General features: G+C 33.3%; 1 long non-coding RNA gene across 1 annotated transcript; it reads right to left on the minus strand.

Annotated features, from left to right (window-relative positions):
* Window positions 1-740: 740 nt before the first annotated feature.
* On the minus strand, window positions 741-9,140 carry LOC145797259 (uncharacterized). The gene is made up of 2 exons (XR_014338581.1): window positions 8,128-9,140; window positions 741-1,011 (listed from the first exon to the last, which is right to left on the minus strand). It is a non-coding gene; the product is annotated as an uncharacterized LOC145797259 (long non-coding RNA).
* Window positions 9,141-9,985: the final 845 nt, after the last annotated feature.

A 9,985-nucleotide genomic window follows, 5' to 3' on the forward strand; every position in this document is an offset into this window, starting at 1 on the left:
CTCAATGTTCTAATGGGACAAAAATATGTTGCAGATTTAAAAATCATCTTACTTTATTATATGGATGTTGAAAATTCATATGAGATCTAAATTTATGAAGTCTATCAGATATTCAATATATTTAAAAATAATAATTAATTGTTCAAAGTCATTTAATTTGTGGACTATAAAATTCATTAATTTAATCTCCACTACACATAGTAAAACCTAACTCCTAATTTTGGAATCGCAAACTTTTCCATATAATATGAATAAAAATAAGTGAACAAAAAAGAGAAAATAAAAAAAGCAACAAATGAAGAGAAAAATAAAAATGGGAGAAATTAAAAATAAATAAAAAGAAAAGAAAGAGGAAGGTATGATCATGGGTTCATGGAAGGATGGGTGAGAAAAGGAAAAAGTAAGAGAGAGAAGCGAAAAAATAGGAAATATATATGTAGGATATTTTTTGAAAAATATATCTCAGTCGTTGTTTTATAATTTGAATAGATTTGAGTCGTTCAAATATCATAGTAGGACAAATGTGTATAGGACAAATTTAAAAACCATCCTGCTTTATTATATAGATGTTAAAGATTCATATGGGGTCTAAATTTATGAAATCTATCAGGTATTCAATATATTTAAAAATAATAATAAAATTTTCAAATTCATTTAATTTGTGGTCTAAAAAATTCATTTGTTGTAACGCCCCAAATTTTTAGCCCAAATGATAATACAACAATAATGGCTCTTTCAAGGAAAACCAAATATAAATCTCTAAACTTACATTATATGATACAATAGTTCTTTATGCAACAATACATTAATCCAACAACAAAAACATAAACAAATAAATACCTCCAAGGGTTTACAAGTTTCTAATGCTTGAGCCTGGTTACAGAAAATGGTTATTCAAACCTACACACATATAGCCCTTGGCTTACACACAGAGTCACAATAAAATGAGAGTCTCGTACTCTTAACACACATTTCCTCGCCTTTAGTTAAGCGGCATCACTACATCTTTTCCTGCACAAAAATCCCGTAGGGTGAGCATATAGCCCAGTAGGAAATCTTTAATAAAGTATATACATTTTATACAAGTCTCAAGAGATAAAATGCACATGCCGTGCTATGCCATTTTGAAAGAAAATCACATCTTCATCTTTCAAAACTATCATGCTCAATGATGTCATGCAATTCAATTCTTCATAACTTAACAATTCATTTCAAGAGTGGCAAATACGACTCTAGTAATCCCTAGGTCGGTGTCTGCAAGTAGACTATACAAGTGCTACCAATTTGTCATTTTTACCAGTATTAACCGGAAGGCTCGACACCTATCCACGCGGGCTTTCGGTCTTTCACTTCGGACTCTCAGGCCAACTTATTCAATATCATCTACACTACCTATCAAGACTTACCAACGTATTTACCCCAAAACCATTCCATGAAAACTTGCTTTTCAACATTCTTTTCTCAATGCAAGTTTTCAGATCAACTTTCAAAGTTTAATGTAATCAAATGAATTGATATGCTAATAACACAAGATGAATATAAATACTTTTATTCCAATTCATCATCTAAGGAATAACACAATTCCCTCTTCTTAAGTATCCTCAACAATTAGTCATTTTAAGACTATTTTAACGTTTTGAACAATAATTTTCAAAATAAACAATAATTCTCATATTCCCTGAAATTCATCATTTATATAAATATGAATAAGAAATTTTTCAAAGATTCATTTATTTTGACACACAAAATAAATATAACAATATCATTCATGGATTTTCAGTCCCTTAAAAAAAATCCCCAAATTCTAAGTTTTCTCACCAAAACTATACAACTCAAATTTTTTGAAAGAACACTTTCCAAAATCATCTTTTCTTCAATCAACGAAGGTCAAAACCCATAAGATCATTTTAAAAGAACAAGAGACAAACCTACTTTCAAAATCGCTCAACTTCTTGAATCAACAATCAATTTTCAAAGCTATCGAAAAATGATTTCGAAAATCATATAGATCTTGCAAAAACATATATATAACTCTAAGAAAATTCCTACCTCAAGTTTTGAAGAAGAAATGAGATGAAACCCCCAAAATCAACGGTGTAGAAACTCGATCTTCACCGCACACAACGAAACCCTCGAGATGATAACCAACTTTGGTGAATAACTTAGGTCTAAATCCCAATGGATTTGGAGAAATCAAAGAGAGAATATGACTTCTAGAGAGAGAAGCTCCCGATCTGAAATTCTGGAGAGTTTTAGAGGGAGAGAGAGAAAGGACTAAAAAAGTTATCTGAAATATCAGATTCATAAACTGATATAACATGGGCCGCTTGAGCGTGGAAAGCCTTGCTCGAGTGTCAAATACACTAACCCAGTACTTTTGTAGGCAGGTCAAACTTCTAAAACCAAACATTCTCTGCTCGAGCGGACAAGCAACTTCGAATGCATTTTGCATTTTGCAACCTCGATCCCCAGCCGACCCAGTTGAAGTGGCAAAACATGAAAAAAGGATCGAAACCGGGATCGCTACATTATTATAATTTTCACTACACACAATAAAATCTGGCTCTTGATTTTGGGATAGTAGATTTTTCTATATAATATGAATAAAAATAAGTAAACAAAAAGGAGAAAATAAAAAAATAAAGAAATAGAGAGAAAAATAAAAATGGGAGAAAATAAAAAAAAATAAAAAGAGAGAGGAATATGGGATCATGGGATCGTAGAAAGATGGGTGAGAAAATGAAAAAGTAAGAGAGAGAAGCGGGAAAGTAGAAAATATACATGTATGATATTTTTTAAGAAATATATTTCAACCGTTGTTTTATAATTTGAATAAATCTGTGCCGTGCAAATGTCCTAGTAGGATAAATGTGTATAGGACAAATTCAAAAACCATTCTACTTTATTATATAGATTTTATTCATATTTCATTTTACTTTTCTATTTTCCTTTTCAAATTATATCTCAAATCCCTCAACCAAACACAGCGTTAAGAAATATACAGTTACAGGACCCTATTTTTCTTAGTCAAATGTTAGTAATGTTATAAAAAATTAAAAAAATCATACATGATGATGTGGTTCATTGTGGACCTTTCACTTCAAAATAAAATATCATTAAAAATGAATTTATTTACAATAATGATATTGCCATATCACTATTATTAAATTTTTTTGTATGTTTAAAATTTTTCATATTAATTATGCCTTTTGTTGAAGGGTTTTCCCCTACCATATGCATTTTTAAATTATGTCATTTTCTTATTTAATTATGACTAATTTTCTTTTTTGGTTATGACCTTATTTTAGTTATGACTTATGAGATCTTTAGTTATGCCTCATATGTTGTTTGGTTATAAACTTTTTTTTTTTTTTTTAGTTATGACTCATAAAATATGAAATTACGTCATTTTCTTCTTTAGTTATAAGGTGTATATGGTACACACCCTTTAATCTTTCCCATATGTATCAAATAAAACAATAGTACATTTCCTTTTGAGGTTTTATTTTTTTTTATTTTTGTTTTCCCTCTTTTATCTATTTCGTCTTGACTATTCATACCCGTAAGTCTAACATCAACAAAAATTACATAATACAAGAAAGACCCGTAATAGGAAAGAAACAAAGAAACTAAGAGAAGACTTTATGTTGGTGATAATTACAAATAAAACATTAGAAAATACAAATAATAGAAATTACAATAATTATTGAAAGGGCTGAGGCGCGGGAAATTCGCTCTCTTTAAGGAGATTCAAGCCCTCTGCGATTAGGCAAAGCCTCACACCGGTGCAGTAGAAAAAACCTTGACTTGTCCCTCCCAGGATACAACAGCCCTACTAAGTCGTATGGTTCACCAATACTGCACAATTGATTAAATCCAAAACTTTATCATATACACCCTTTTTTATTTGCCTGATAAATTCACACTAGACATAACAAAGCAACAAAAACTCCTTCTCATGTGTTCCAAGATGGGAGATTAGCTCAATTTATAGAAGATGAAACTTGGTGGACAAGTTTCTTGGGGGATTCTTCTTGGAAGTTGCTTGGAGGCTCCTTGGAAGATGCTTGGAGGGTAGGTATGAAGACTTGAAGGAGACTTGACTTGGCAAAGACTTGGAGGATAAGAATAGGAAAGAAAATTGGTAGGCAACTTCCTTGGAAGTCTTGGAGACTTGTAGAGAAAGATAATGAAAATTTGGAGGAAAAGAAAAGAAAATCAAACCTATAACACATTATAATATTAAAATACATGCTAATATTCCCTCACCTATTTTAATATTATAGGTAACAAAAACTGAGATTATTAGGCAAATAAGGATATTATGCATTATGGTACGTGTGCTCTGCATTGAACCTCCATTACTGAAACAATAATATCTACTCCAGAGCCAACAGTATGCTCAGAATTGAACTATGACTACGTAAGGGAAATAAATAATTATTGCACACACATAATATTCCAGGTGTTCACATAAGCTTTAAGAGCTAGCACATTACGGTCTTGTGCGATCCCAGTATTTATGAGTATGTTTGAGAATTATCCCAAATCTCATAGGTAGCGGCCCCACTACCACACTCACATATGTGAATTCTGTCAAGGGTGCTCCTGTAACTATGACACCCCACTCAATAAGAGTTACAGAAATTCATTAAGAGTTTTTTAATAACTCAACCTCTACAACATTACATGATAAATGCACTTACATCATAGGGATGGGTAAAAAGTAATTTAGTGCATTTCTTACGGCCATCATATGATCGTTTTTTTCATTGAACCCAGTTACAGGATCTCTGGTCCCTGGGTTGAGTATCCTCATACATGGCTCCTGCTATATTCAATGGGCTTCAACCCCATCCCCCTCGATGTATTCCAAACTCTATCTCTTGCTAAGGCCTTAGTTAATGGATCTGCAAGATTATCACCAGATTTAACATAATCCACATTTATGATGCCATTATTTATATAAGATCTCACAGTACCGTGTTTTTTTCTGATAGGTTTGGATTTACCGTTATAATAACGGTTATTAACTCGACCAATTGCTACGGTGCTATCACAATGAATCAATATCGGTGGAATCGGTTTTTCCCAACAAGATATTTCATTTAACAAATCTCTCAACCAATTTGCTTCTTCACTAGCTGTAGCTAAAGCAATAAGCTCAGCCTCCATTGTTGAATTAGCAATAATGGTTTGTTTTTTCGATTTCTAACTTATAGCACCACCTCCCAATGTAAATAAGTAACCATTGGTTGATAATGAATCACCTGACAAGGTATTCCAATCGGCATCACTGTAACTTTCGAGTGCTGCAGGATACTTATTATAAAACAAGCCATATTTTATGGTACCAGATAAATATTTCATAATACGCTCAATGGCTAGCCAGTGATCATTGCTAGGCTTGCTAGTAAACCTGCTAAGTACTCCAACTGCATAGGCAATGTCAGGTCTAGTACAGTCAGTTGCATAACGCAAGCTACCAATCATACTAGCATATTCCTTTTGATTAATTACATCCTTATCATTTTCAACAGGAAATAAACACACATGAGGATCAAAAGGAGTAAGAACATGCTTGCAGTTATAAAAATTATATTTTCTCAAAATCTTCTCAACATAATGCGACTGATCAAGAAATATACCATCACAGGTTTTGGTAATTTTCATTCCCAAAATATAATTAGCCTCACCAAGATCTTTCATATTAAAATGGCTATTAAGCATATTTTTAGTTTCCACGATGATATGCAAATTAGAGCCAAATATGAGTAAATCATCTACATAGAGGCTAATAATGACATGTGAATTCTTTTCAGATTTATAATAAATGCATTTATCACATTCATTTGTTTTATAGCAATTCTCAATCATGCAGGAATCAAATTTCTCATGCCATTGTTTAGGGGTCTGTTTTAAGCCATATAGGGATTTAACTAACTTGCATACTTTGCTTTCTTGACTGGGTTCCACAAAACCCTCAGGTTGATCCATATAGATTTCTTCACCCAAGTCTCCATTTAAAAAGGGTGTTGTAACATCCATTTGATGAATTTTTAGATCATGAATTGCAGCCACTGCAATTAATAATCTAATGGATGTAACTCTAGTAACCAGAGAAAATGTATCAAAAAAGTCAAGATCTGCTTGTTGTTTAAAACCTTTTGCAACAAGCCTTGCTTTATATTTATCAATAGTTCCATCCGGTTTAAGTTTTTTTCTCAAAATCCATTTACAGCCAATAGTTTTACAACTTGGTGGTAAATCTATTAATACCCAAGTTTTATTGGAAAATAATGATTCCATCTCATCATTTACAGCCTCATTCTAAAAAACAGAGTCAGGAGATGCCAAAGCTTCTTGTAAAGTTAATGGAGTTTCCTCCACATTAAAAACATGATAATCAGGGCCAAAATCTTTTTCTAATCTGGCTCTTTTACTCTGTCTAGGTTCAAAACTACAGTGTCTTGGTTTTGTAAAAGAGGAGTAGAGGAACCAGTTTCAGATAAAATATTTTCTTGATAATTTTGACCCTCACCATTTTTAGACCCCCACCATTTTTAGATTTAAAAGGAAATTTTTCTTCATGAAAAATTGCATCACCTGATTTAAAAATTATTTTGTTTCAATATCAAAAAATCTATAGGCTGTACTATTTGTTGCATATCCAAGAAAAGCGCAAGTGGCAGCTTTCACACCTAATTTAGGTCTTTTAGGGTCCACAAGTTTAACAAAAGCTAGATAACCCCAAACCCTCAAATATCTTAAATTTGGTTTATGCCCTTTCCACAACTCAAAAGGTGTAACTTTTATTTTTTTATGTGGCACTCTATTCATGACATAACATGCAGTTAAAATTGCTTCTCTCCCACAAATTTGAAGGAGCACTTGCTTCAATTAGCATAGCATTTGTTAAATCAGTTAAAGTTCTATTTTTCCTTTCTGCTATACCATTCGATGCAGGTGAAAATGGTGGAGTAGTTTCATGGGTTATTCGCAAAGAATGAGCAAACGAGTTGAATCCAAAAGATTCATACTCCCGGCCTCTATCACTTCTATACCTTTTAATCTTTTTTCCGAATTGATTTTCAACTTTAAGAAGGAATTCTTTAAATTTTTCAAAAGTATCACTTTTATTTTTCAACAAGTATACATAAGTGTATTTTGAAAAATCATCAATAAAAGTAATAAAATATCTATTCCACCAGGTGTTAAAATTCTTTCAAATTCACATAAATCAGTGTGAATTAATTCTAACAATTCAATATTTCTCACCACACTTTTATGAGGTCTTTTAGTTATTTTTGCTTGACTACAAACTTCACATTTCTCAAACTTATTTGTTAGTCTGGGAATTAATCCTAAACTACTCATGACTCCCACATATCGGCTAGTAATATGACACAGACGAGCATGCCAAAAATTCACAGAAGACAGCATGTAAACAGAAACATGTGCTTTCTTATTCTCAACATTTAATTTAAACATTCCATCACAGGCATACCATTTCCCCACAAATATGCCTTTTCTAGTGATTACATATTGGTCAGATTCAATAGTCTGTTTGAAACCAGCTTTGTTGAGCAAATAACTTGACATCAAATTTTTTCTCATGGACGGTGTGTACAACACATCTTTTAAAACAAGCACACGTCCAGAGGTAAAATTCAGCTAAACATCCCCACACCCGAGCACCTTGATTAAACTAGAGTCACCAAGCATAACAGTTCTCTCCTCATTAAAAGGAGTAAAATTTTTGAACCAATCTTTATCATAGCAAACATGCATATTGGCACCAGAGTCTGCCCACCACCCTTTTACAGATTGAACCATAAAAATATCTGTGATCATAGCCACAAATGGTTCCTCCGTAACATTAGCATGTGGTCGAGACTGTTGTTTCCGAAATTTGCAAGTTCGAGCAATATGCCCACTTTTGCCACACACAAAACATGTCATATTTGTCAGATCTTGTGAAGGGGGTTCTTGGTTCCATTTTTTTTACCTCGGGTAATTTTTATTTTGTGGCCTTTCAGTATTTTTCCAAATTTTTTTAACTGGCTTCAAGTGACTATTTTTATGAAATCGACCTTTAGGTAAAGTATTTCCAGAAGTTAAATTTACCTTTGCAGTGGAATGCTCTTGTGTCATAAGCGCATCTTGTCGTTGTACTTCCTCCTCCACCCGAATCTGTGTAATTAGAGTCTCCAAGGACGTCTCTTTTTGCTTGTGACGCATTTACTTCTGAAACTCCCTCCAAGATGAGGGAAGTTTGTCAACAATACCTGCTACAACAAGATTGTCTCCAATTTTGATACCTTCGGATCTAACTTCAGCCACTAGCATCTGAAAGTCTTGAAATTGCTCCACTACTGATTTTCCATCTATCATTTAATAGCGGAAAAAACGGCTTACAACATATTTTTTAGCGCCTGCCTCTTCACTGTCATATTTATTCTGCAAGGCTTTCCAAATTTTCTTGGCAGTGGTGTAAGTAGTATCATAATAATCATAAAATTTATCCGAAAGAAAATTCAAAAAATAATATCGACATTTATACTCATCTGTGTTGTATTTCTCGATTTTTTCAAAATGAGCAGCATACTCTTCGTCGGTCATCTCTTCAGTGGGGACTTTGTTTGGATTTTTCTCGGTCAGGATATAGGCCACTTTGAGGAGACTGAGGTAGAAAAGCACCTTGCCTTTCCATCTCTTGAAATGAGCTCCCTTGAACCGGAAGGGCTTTTGAGATCGCCGGTATTCTCGTTGGGCTTCTCCAGTATTGGTTCCATGACTTTTTGCTATTTGAATCTCCTTAAAATTGTTGGTGATAATTACAAATAAAACACTAGAAAATACAAATAATTGAAATTACAATAATTATTTAAAGGGCTGAGGCGCGGGAAATTCGCTCTCTTTAAGGAGATTCAAGCCCTCTGCGGTTAGGTAAAGCCTCACACCGGTGCAGCAAAAAAAATCTTGACTTGTCCCCTCCAGGATACAACAGCCCGACTAAGTCGTATGGTTTATTAATACTGCACAATTAGTTTAACCCAAAACTTTATCACATACACCCTTTTTTATTTGCCTGATAAACTCACACTAGACATAACAAAGCAACAAAAACTCCTTCTCATGTGTTCTAAGATGGGGGATTAGCTCAATTTATAGAAGATGAAACTTGGTGGACAAGTTTTTTGGAGGATTCTTTTTGGAAGTTGCTTGGAGGCTCCTTGGAAGATGCTTGGAGGATAGGTATGAAGACTTGAAGGAGACTTGATTTGGCAAAGACTTAGGGGATAAGAATAGGAAAGGAAATTGGTAGGCAACTTCCTTGGAAGTCTTGGAGACTTGTAGAGAAAGACAATGAAAACTTGGAGGAAAAGAAGAGAAAATCAAACCTATAACACATTATAATATTAAAATACATGCTAACACTTTATAATGATAAAAAAATAATAATAATTAATCATTATTTTTGGTAAAAATTGTTGACTCGACCTCTTTGTTGAAAGGAATAGAGTCCTTTTGAGTACTTTCTTCCTCTAACCATCTCCTAATACTTGATCCAAAGGTTTCAACATCAACTTTGTAGCCTTTGGATCAAGTGTTAAATGTTGGTTATTAGAGGAAAAAAGTGCTAGAGAGGATTTAGATCCCACTTGAAAATGTATCATAGTGGCTGATTAAGTTAACTCAATTAGATACCATTGAGAAAAGATTTTTTTTTTTTTATAAAAAAAGTTGATACAAGAACCCCTATTGTCTATGTAAAGGGGAGACGTCACTGGGTTCTCACAATTCATGAACACTACTGGACTTGCGTTGCTCAAATAATATGGATAGGATTTACTAAAGTTGTGATAGGTTAAAGAGTGAAGAGGAAAAGAGGAGCAATCGTCCTTGTGTATGCCCACATCCACAACTCTGATTGTATAGTTGTCGTAGTTGATCTCCTCCACGTAGTATTTTCCAGAGAATA

Source organism: Camellia sinensis, chromosome 1, assembly GCF_055761805.1.
Source record: "Camellia sinensis isolate YWXY chromosome 1, ASM5576180v1, whole genome shotgun sequence".
Taxonomy (NCBI): domain Eukaryota; kingdom Viridiplantae; phylum Streptophyta; class Magnoliopsida; order Ericales; family Theaceae; genus Camellia; species Camellia sinensis.